Below are 9,651 nucleotides of genomic sequence, written 5' to 3'. Positions count from 1 at the left end.
TGTGTGTGTGTGTGTGCCCAGAGCCCCCACAAGCCAGAAGGGGCTGCTGGATCCTCAGGAACTGGAGCTGTATCTGGTAGTGAGGTGCCATGTGGGTGCTGAGAAACCAAGCCAGGTTCCCCTGGAAGAGCAGCAAGTGTCCTTAATCGCTGGATCACCACTCTACTTGGTTTTAAAGTGAGTTTGTGGTGAATGGTAAAGTGCTTTGGAAGCTAGTATCTCTGTAAACGGACCCTGAAAAGCAGTGTCATCTTCAAGGCCGAGTAGGCATAGAGGTGCTAAGTTACGTGTTCCATTTTCAGGTTGTAATTTGATTGACGTGATGGAAATATTGGTCCAGTTGTTAATTATGGCACTCCTAGAGATCAAACCCAGAGACGACAGGCTATGCAAGATCTCTGCCATTGAACTACATTCCAGAGCCATGCGAAAAAAAAAAAAATCCTCCAAATTTGTATTTTGAGAAACAAGAATTGAACTTCAAGATAGATGAAAGACATTCTCTCTGTCATGTTGAGATGAAGCAAGACACGATGTCCAGGGTAACAGGGGACACGGGAAATGTAGCCGTTATTAAACCAAATGGCCTTTAAGGTTTAATTGTCATAGCATGGTCATGTCATTCATACCCCCTACCTGTGAGGTACATTATATAACTGGAAATATGGCCTACACATTGGGATATCCGTCTCATTGTATCAGTCCTCTGTGGAGCAGAAGTCCATAGATTTCCTTAAGGATATTTTACAAACCACTAACTAGTTCCCGTAATGTGTGCTACATATGCATAGGACATTTGAGTTTGACATTAAAAGGACCATAACATCCAAACTCTCCTGCATGTGTCGCCTGTGATACCAAGAATCCCATAGCAAGAACATATGTCCATGGAGTTCAGCTTATGAAAGAATATCTTTAACAACAAACAAAATGGATCTGCAAAACAAAATAATTCTTTTGAAACAAAAAATGACGGTAGCATATCAGTCTGGACTGAGGGGAAGGAGAGAAATATACAAAACTACTGTTGACATCACTTCCTGTTTACAGGTTTTAGGAGTTATTTTATTTTTAATTAGGTGTATGTGTGTATATCAAGTAAAGATAAAGAAAATTACTGTCTTCACAAACATATTGAGTTATTCATTCAGTTTATGTCTGGTTATAATTTATCATGCTAAGTAATAAGCACATAGACTCTAAAGAAAAATAAATTCTAAAGAAAAATATATTCAATGTATGCTTTTAGCATATCACACATAGATTATTATTCCATCCATTATAAAGTTATACAAATAGACAAGTTATTACTGATTATTAGAAGATGTATAACTATGGGCTGGAGAGACTTCTCAGTGTTTAAACACTAACTGCTATGGCACAGAATTTGAGTTCATTTCCCAAAACTCCACAGAGCACAGGATAACTCACAACCTCCTGTAACACAGTTTCAGGTAATCTGAGACCCTCCTCTGGCCCCTACAGGTACCTGCATGCAAATGGCATATATACAGATAAACAGGCACACATAAATAGCACATAAAATAAACATAAACAAATAGTTGAAGCTAGAGAGCTATTTCAGTGGTTAAAAACATGACCTTGAGAGGATATGAATTTAGTTTCTGGCACCCAGACTGGGCAGTTCATTGCTGTGTCTAGTTCCATCATCAGAACTCCTAGTTTTTGTGGGCACTGAAACCCACATGGTGCACACAAATTCATGCACATGTGTGCACACACACATACACATGTACACACATGCATATGCAAAATAAAAATACTAAAATTATTTACCAAACTGTCTGCAATGAGCAGGTGACGAGGATCCTCAGAGGACTCATCAACTAAAAGAATAATGAGTATGATGTTTACATGGTTTTGTGGACATGGCTGTGTGGATAAAGCTGTGTGGATATGGCTGGGTTGATACAGCTGGGTTGACATGGCTGTGTGGATTGGCTATGTTTGACTTAGTGCAATATGCACGTAAGAAGTAAAGAATATATATAGAGAGAGAACAGAGTGGGTAAGTGATGCTTATATTCCTGGAGACAAGAAGTACAATGGTTAAGTGTTTAGACTGTGGAGTAAAACTATTTGGATTGAAGTTCTGCCCCTACAGGGTGTTTGCCATTTGAACTTAGAAATAACACCTCATTTCTCCTTGCTTTATGATCTTCTCTTGGTGAGGGCTAGAAATGTTGCCTGTTTGTATAGCTTGTGATAAGAAATAAGTGATATAACAAATGTCTACTGAAGGTCTACATGTGGCCTGGAGTTACAGTGTGCTAGCACGTGCCTGCCTAGCTGAGTTCAGTTCCCAATCTCTGGGCAGGAAGAGAGTGTTCAGTGACCCGTGGATAAAGGCTTGACTCCCCATTGTGTTTCTGCCACAGGGGGCAGGACTTCTAAGCTGAGGCTTATGGGCAGTCTACAGATCAACCCAGGGAAAGGGCAGGTTCCCAGCTAGTCATCCTTCCTCTCTTCTTGCTTCCTGCCTTGACATGTGATCATTTACTCTGACATGCGGATTGTCCATGATGAACTGCTCTTAAAAAGGCCCAAATCAACAGGCTGCCTGACTTTGAACTCAATCTTCTACAAGCATCTCCCAAAGTAAACATCACTTTGCTTCTTAATTTTTCCTCATTAATGGTACTGATATGATGATGATGAGATGCTGACAAATACACATTATCAACTCAACCTCACACCTTGTTTTAGGAAAAAAAAAATCACTCAAGAAATATTTGCCATTGCTCCTATAATAATTGTCTCAGAAAAAGCATTCTTAACATGTAAATTTTTCTGTGACAAATACTACAAAATTAATATTTTTATGATTTATTTCCTGCCCAAATAACAATGTTATCAAGCCAATGCAGGCAAAATGAAAGGAGCATTGTAAACCTAGGAGAGCTAAGATGACACTGGGAGAAAAGATTCATGGAGATGTATGTACCATGTGGCTATGATGGCAGTTATTTAATGCTTAGAGTTGGGGGATCTACATGTGCAAACTCACAGGAGCATGTGGAGCTGAGAAGATGGTGGGCATGTACATGCGTGAGGTGAAAATTAAGGTCCTACAGTTAATTTCTCCTGTCACTGAAGTGTAGATTGTTTGGAATAACATACCTGTGAGATAATTTCCTTTCCAGTTTTCAAACTTTGACCACAGAACCTGTCTTCATGAGAAAGTCATTCTGTAAACCAGCTAAAGGGCAGAAGAGCTGTTCTGCCTGAAGCTATTTCTCTCCTTGTTGTCTCACTGTCCTTCATCCACTGTGCTTAGAAATGCATGATGTAGAAAAAAAACAAAAACCAACAAACCAACCAACAAACAAACAAACAAAAAACACCCCTCTGCACATGGCATTCATGTGCATTCAAAGGTCTTGTTGTTTCTAACAGGTTCTTCAGGAACAAATGAACATGGTGTTCTCTCTCTCTCTCTCTCTCTCTCTCTCTCTCTCTCTCTCTCTCTCTCTCTCTCTCTCTCTCTCTCTCTCTCTCTCTCTCTCTCTCTCTCTCTCTCTCTCTCTCTCTCTTCCTCCTCCTCCTCCTCTTCCTCCTAACCTAAGTTTCTAGACTATCTCTTCTCTCTAGTCCTTCTACCTCAGCTTCCAGCAGACCGACATGGGATCTTCTCCAGTTCTCTGTCCTGCCTCTGCTGAGCTTACAGGCACTGGCTGCTCACTTGAGGGGATGGGATGGGATGGGATGGGATGGGATGGGATGGGATGGGATGGGGAAACCCTCAAGCTCTTTAGTTGAGAAATTGTCTTTGTTTTATATGTATTAAAAGATACCTTCCTGTGAGTATTTTCTTCCCCCTTCTAAGAAGCACTGAAGCATCCACACTTTGGTCTTCTTTCTTCTTGAGTTTCATGCAGTCTGTGAATTGTATCTTGGGTATTCCCTGCTTTTGGGTTAATATACACTTATCAGTGAGCACATATCATGTGTGATCGTTTGTGATTGGGTTACCTCACCCAAGATGATATTTTCTAGATCCATCTATTTGCCTGAAAATTTTATGAAATCATTGTTTTTAATAGCTGAGTAGTACTCCACAATTTCTGTATCCATTCTTCTGCTGAGGGATATCTGGGTTATTTCTAGCTTCTGGCTGTTATAAATATGACTACTATGAACATAGTGGAGCATGTATCCTTATTACATGTTGGAGCATCTTCTGGGTATATGCTCAGGAACAAAATACTCACAGGAAGAAATCTGGTAACAAAGTGTGGAGCAGAGACTGAAGGAAAGGCCATCCAGAGACTGCCCCAAATGGGAATACATCCCATATACAGTCACCAAACCTGAGTGCTATTGTGGATGATGGGAAGTGCTTGCTGACAGGAGCCTGCTATGGCTGTCTCCTGAGAGGATCTGCTAGAACCTGACAAATACAGAGGTGGATGCTTGCAGCCAACCATTGAACTGAGAATGGGGTCCCGGATGGAGGAGTAGGAAAAGGGACTGAAGGAGCTGAGGGGGTCTGCACCCCCCTCTGGGGGAGCAACAGGGTCAACTGGCCAGACTTCCCAGAGCTCCCAGGGACTGGGCCACCAACCAAAGAAAGGCCCATGCCTCTGGCTGTGTATGTGGCAGAAGATGGCTTTGTTGGACATCAGTGAGAGGAGCAGCCCTTGGTCCTGTGGAGGCTCAATGTTCCAGTGTGGGGAATCCCAGAGCAGGAAGGTGGGAGTGGGTGGGTGGGTGGGGAAGCACCCTCATAGAGGCAGGGGGAGGCGGGATAGGATAGGGGGTTTCTGGAGGGGAGATCTGGAGAGGGGTTAGTGTTTGAAATTTAAATTAAAAACATATCCAAAAAAAAAAAAAAAAAGATATCTTGATTTCTATTTTCCCATTACACTGCTATCATTCTAGCTAGGTAGTTCCCAAAGCAGGTGACCAAGAAGTGGAAGGAGAGGGGAAGAGGGACTAAGGGGGCACACACAGAGACATAGACACACACACATACATACATACACACACACACACACAGATAGATGTGTGTGAGAAAGAGAGAATGTGTGTATATCTGTGTGTGTCTGTGTCTCTGTGTTTGTATACATGTATGTGTCTGTGTATGTGTCTGTATGTGTTTGTGTCTTTGTGTGTATGTGAGAGAGACAGACAGACAGACAGACAGACAGGAGGGAGAGAATAGAAATATGAGGGAATACATTAGCTGTTTAAAAGTGAGAGTCACATTGAACACAGAATATACAGTAAGAGCCACATTCAAGTCTTTGGTGGTGTGATACTTTAAGCATATGGAACTTGTGCTCCTTTCTCTGGATGTCCCAAATGCCCATATGTCCACAGCACACCTATCCCAGGGGACTATGTACTACCTTCTACCTTCTCCAACGCTTCCACCTGAAGCTGTTTCTTTGTTCTTAGGCACTTTCCGTGAGGCAGCTGGCCCTTAGTCAAGATTCTTTGTACACTCGGAAACGCTCGAATGACCATTCTGCCCACTTCTCCCTGAATCGTTGATTTCTGGGCCTTGGCTGATGGAGTGGCTACTAGAGAGACAGAAGCCAAGTTTAAATCACCCCCTGTTCTTCCCATCCTGGTGGATTTGAGCAAATGGCTTCATGCTGGGTCATAATCACTGCACCATGGGGAATCATGGGGAGGGCTGTGAGTTAATGCAGGAGGGACATGCAGAATAGTGGTCTGCCCAAACTATTCATCAGAAATCCTACCCCGCTGATATTGCTGTTACCATTCCTACAATTACTTATCAAGCGTGATGCACTCAAAATAAGCTTAAAATATAGTAAGCTAGTAGAGGAGCAAGCTCTGGTGGGGAGAGAAACAGATATGTAGGGGATTTGAAGATTCTTCTGTGTTTCATTAACGAAGTCGAGACTTTTGTTATCACGTCTGGTGCCTGGTTCTGGCTAGAATTTTTTCTTTGGATAGATGAACCCAAGGTGACCTCTCACTACTCACACAACCGCTCTGTCACCAAGCAACTTTTATTAAGCTTCTTAAATGACCATGGAGCAAACTAAGTGTCTTCCGGGAGAACTTTCCTGAGACAGAGCTTTCTCAGCACCCTCCCTGGGACAGCACTTTCCAAGAAGTTTGGGAGAAAGTCTCTAGTAATGAAAGAACACAGCCCAGCCTCCATCCACCAGGGCCAAAAGGCACGAATGCCTTCTGTAAATGACATGTCTTTCCATAGCCGCTCAGGATACAGCCCTCCCAGACTCACTATTCACAAGAAGGTTAATGCCATATGGTTATCGATTGTGACAGTAATGAGTGAAGAACTGAAGACTGAAGACTGATCCTTTATCACAGACCTGAAGTTGATCAAGTACCCTTGAGACTTCAGTTTCACAAGCAAGATGTCAAGACTGTGGCTTGGCTTTGCTGTCCTCTAGTGTGGCTTCAGTGGAGTGTGGCCATGACAGGTGGCTGAGTTAGGACATCTTGAATGAGTCAGACATCCCTTGGAGCCCCTTACATCAAAGGGTCCTTGCCCTTAGCACAGTGGCTCTCAACCTGTGGGTTGTGACAACTGGGCAAATTTCCAATGGTCTTAGAAACTGAGACACCACTCAGTGGTAAAATTATAGTTCTAAGGTAGCAACTAAAATACATTTATGGTTGAGGGTTCCTAAGATCATCAGAAATATGTGTTTACTGATGGTTGTGACCCACAGGTTGAAAGCTATTACCTTAGCACAATGAATATGCCCTTCATTTTTGAAGTTCTGTGCTTGGCCTACCAGATTAAAGTTCTACAAAGATTCTACTTAGTTAGTAAGCTGCTTAATTGCCTTAGCTAGTACTTCGAGTACTATATTGAATAGATACAGGGAGAGTGGGCACCTTGTCTTGTCTCTGATGTTAGTGGGGTTGCTTCAAGTATCTTTCCATTTAGTTTGATATTGGCTGTTGGTTTGCTGTTCAAATTCATGCTTTTTCAGACAAATGGACAAAAATTCTACAGCAGTAGCATAGACATTAACACCTATTAGTGAGGCAATGTCCCTAGAGCTATATTATCAGTTTCTGCTCAGAGATAAGGCAGGACTGTGGCCTGAATGTTCCCCAATGCTCACCTTAGAAACTCGATGTCATAGGCTCTCTGATCAATAATTAATCAATCAACCAATCAGTTAATGTTGTCATAGTATGTTGTCATAGTAAATAACAAGAATGAGCACCCTCTCTCCAAGTCATCCCTTCTGCCATGTTATGATTCTGAAAGAAAGTCCTCACGGGATGTGATCGTCTATTCCTGTACTTCAAAGTCTTGAGGACCATGAATCAAAGAAACTCCTGTCATTTTTAAATCACTCAGGGTATGCTAGTCTATTACAGCAGCAGCAGAAAACTGACTAACACAGAAGATGGTAAGATAGTTCAGTTCTAACAGATGTTTCAATATTAGTATCTTGGTGCCTGCCAATTGATTGAATTTTTAAAGCATAACCTAAATAAATATTTAGAAAACACTTTGATCGCTGTCAGAAAATACATTGATGAGTGTGAAATGACCACTGATCCTCATAAAATAATGAATAAAATTGGAATATAAGGGTACTTTTTCACAGTGATGAATAGCATGTAGTTTAAGCCAGAACTGAAGATTAAATTATAGGGAATTTTAGACACAAGAATAAAAAGATTTTGTTGTAGAAATCCAGAATTAAATAAATCTAATAGGCTAGTACTATGACAATTATTTAAAATTTTAGGTAGTTTTGGACAATCAAAAGGCAAAAATCAATTACATGCATAGAAGAAAAGACAGACAAAAGAATTAACTAAAAATTAAAAGAATTTTAAAAATTCAATGGAATTACATACAAAGTGAATAAATAAAATTGAATGGTGTTTATATATGGGTAATGTGCTACTTTTAAAAGTATGATTTAGAAAAGTATTTGCATGTATATAGAGAGGGGCATAGTAATAGTAGTCTTGAGTACACAATTTAAAGAAGAATTGTAGCATAAATAAAACAAGGCAAATAGGGACCCAAGGAGATGACTCAATGGATAAAAGTGACTGTCACCAGGGTTTGAGAACCTGAATTTGATCCCAGGAATCCCTATGGTAGAACTGACTTCTGAGGAAATCGTCCTCTGACCTCCACTTGCATGCTGTGACATGTACAACCCTGTGCATGCACCCGTCTGTGTGCATAAGAGTGTTCACACACTTACATCCGTGCGCGCGTGCACACGCGCACACACTTTTTTGAAAGACAAGCCAATGAACATCAGATAAGAATGGGTGGGATGATGCAAACAGATATACTGCCTCTGGGTGCCTGCAGCAGTTGTCCCAGAAGAGGAAGGATGAGGGGACCAATTAGCTTCCGCCATTAGTGGGGGCTGGGTCAGTCAAGATTCCAGGAAATCCTTAGTGTGCTTGAATGTCTGTTGTCTGCACTCCCTCTCCAGGGCCTTGGTGATGTTCGGTTTCTGTGCTGATCCTTTTTCCAAGTATCTTCCCAAATTATTCCACACCCGCTTGCTTCACCGAGCCCCAACCTGCATGCGTTTGAATGGTGTGGCTCCCGCCCCACACATTGTCCCACTGTGTTGAGTTTCTCTAGCCTCACCCTGGATGCCTTAGAATGGTTGCACAGCTCCCACCCCACACATTTCCTCTCCTTGTCTTATCAGCCTGAAGCACACCCCCACTTACCAAGCGCTGGCTATCTTCCCCCTCCGGTGGCTGCGCTCTTCCAGCAGTGAATGTTTGCACTTCATCTTATTCGGGAATGAAAGGAAACATCCATTAATTGAAAGTGTAGTGAACCACCCACAGGGAAATCGGATTTGTACGACAGTAGTGTCCAGATGACGAGTTCTCCTTTTCCCAACTTTTTATACCTCGTTTTATTACTTTTATTTATTAAAATGCATACCGTTTTTTAAAGAATTGTATTCTCATGCTGAGCTATTTCATTTTCCTAATTGTTTGGTAGATATAAAAATGTATAACTATGGGAAAGGAAGGGCTCATTATTATTCTGATTGACAACACAAACAAGTTCCCAATCCATTTTCGTTTCCCACTCACTTTGGCTTCACTGAGCAAAATCAAGTTGGGTGTTCTTAACTCGTTTGATCTTCACCTGTTAATTATATGCTCTTTTTTTCAAACTAGATGAGGAAAACATTTCGGATCCCCAGTCAAATACTCCCAGCTATTCTCACACTGAGTAAGATTAATTGCATTTAGTATAAACACTCTCACGTGTATTATCCTTTATTTCAAACTGAATCGACCCCTAATTACATTAAGGCTTATGAATTTTCTATTTTCGTCTTATCACAATGTCTGGTCTATTTGATTTAAGAAGCTGACATACATGTTTGGACCATTTTAAATAAAAGATTTTTTTAAACTTATTTTATTAGATATTTTCTTCATTTACATTTCAAATGCTCGCCTGAATGTCCCCTATACCCTCCCCCCACCCTGCTCCCCTGCCCACCCACTCTCACTTCTTGGCCCTGGCGTTCAAAAGGTTTAAAATACTTATATTCTGGATGGGAGAGATGGCTCAATGGTTACGAGTAGTTTCTCTTCATACCCACGTGGCAGCTAAAAGATCTCTCTCTCTCTCTCTCTCTCTCTCTCTCTCTCTCTCTC

This window comes from Mus pahari, chromosome 18 (genome assembly GCF_900095145.1).
Source record: "Mus pahari chromosome 18, PAHARI_EIJ_v1.1, whole genome shotgun sequence".
In the NCBI taxonomy this organism is placed as follows: Eukaryota; Metazoa; Chordata; class Mammalia; order Rodentia; family Muridae; genus Mus; species Mus pahari.
The sequence above is the reverse complement of the archived record's forward strand: the minus strand, read 5'-3'. Positions refer to the sequence as shown.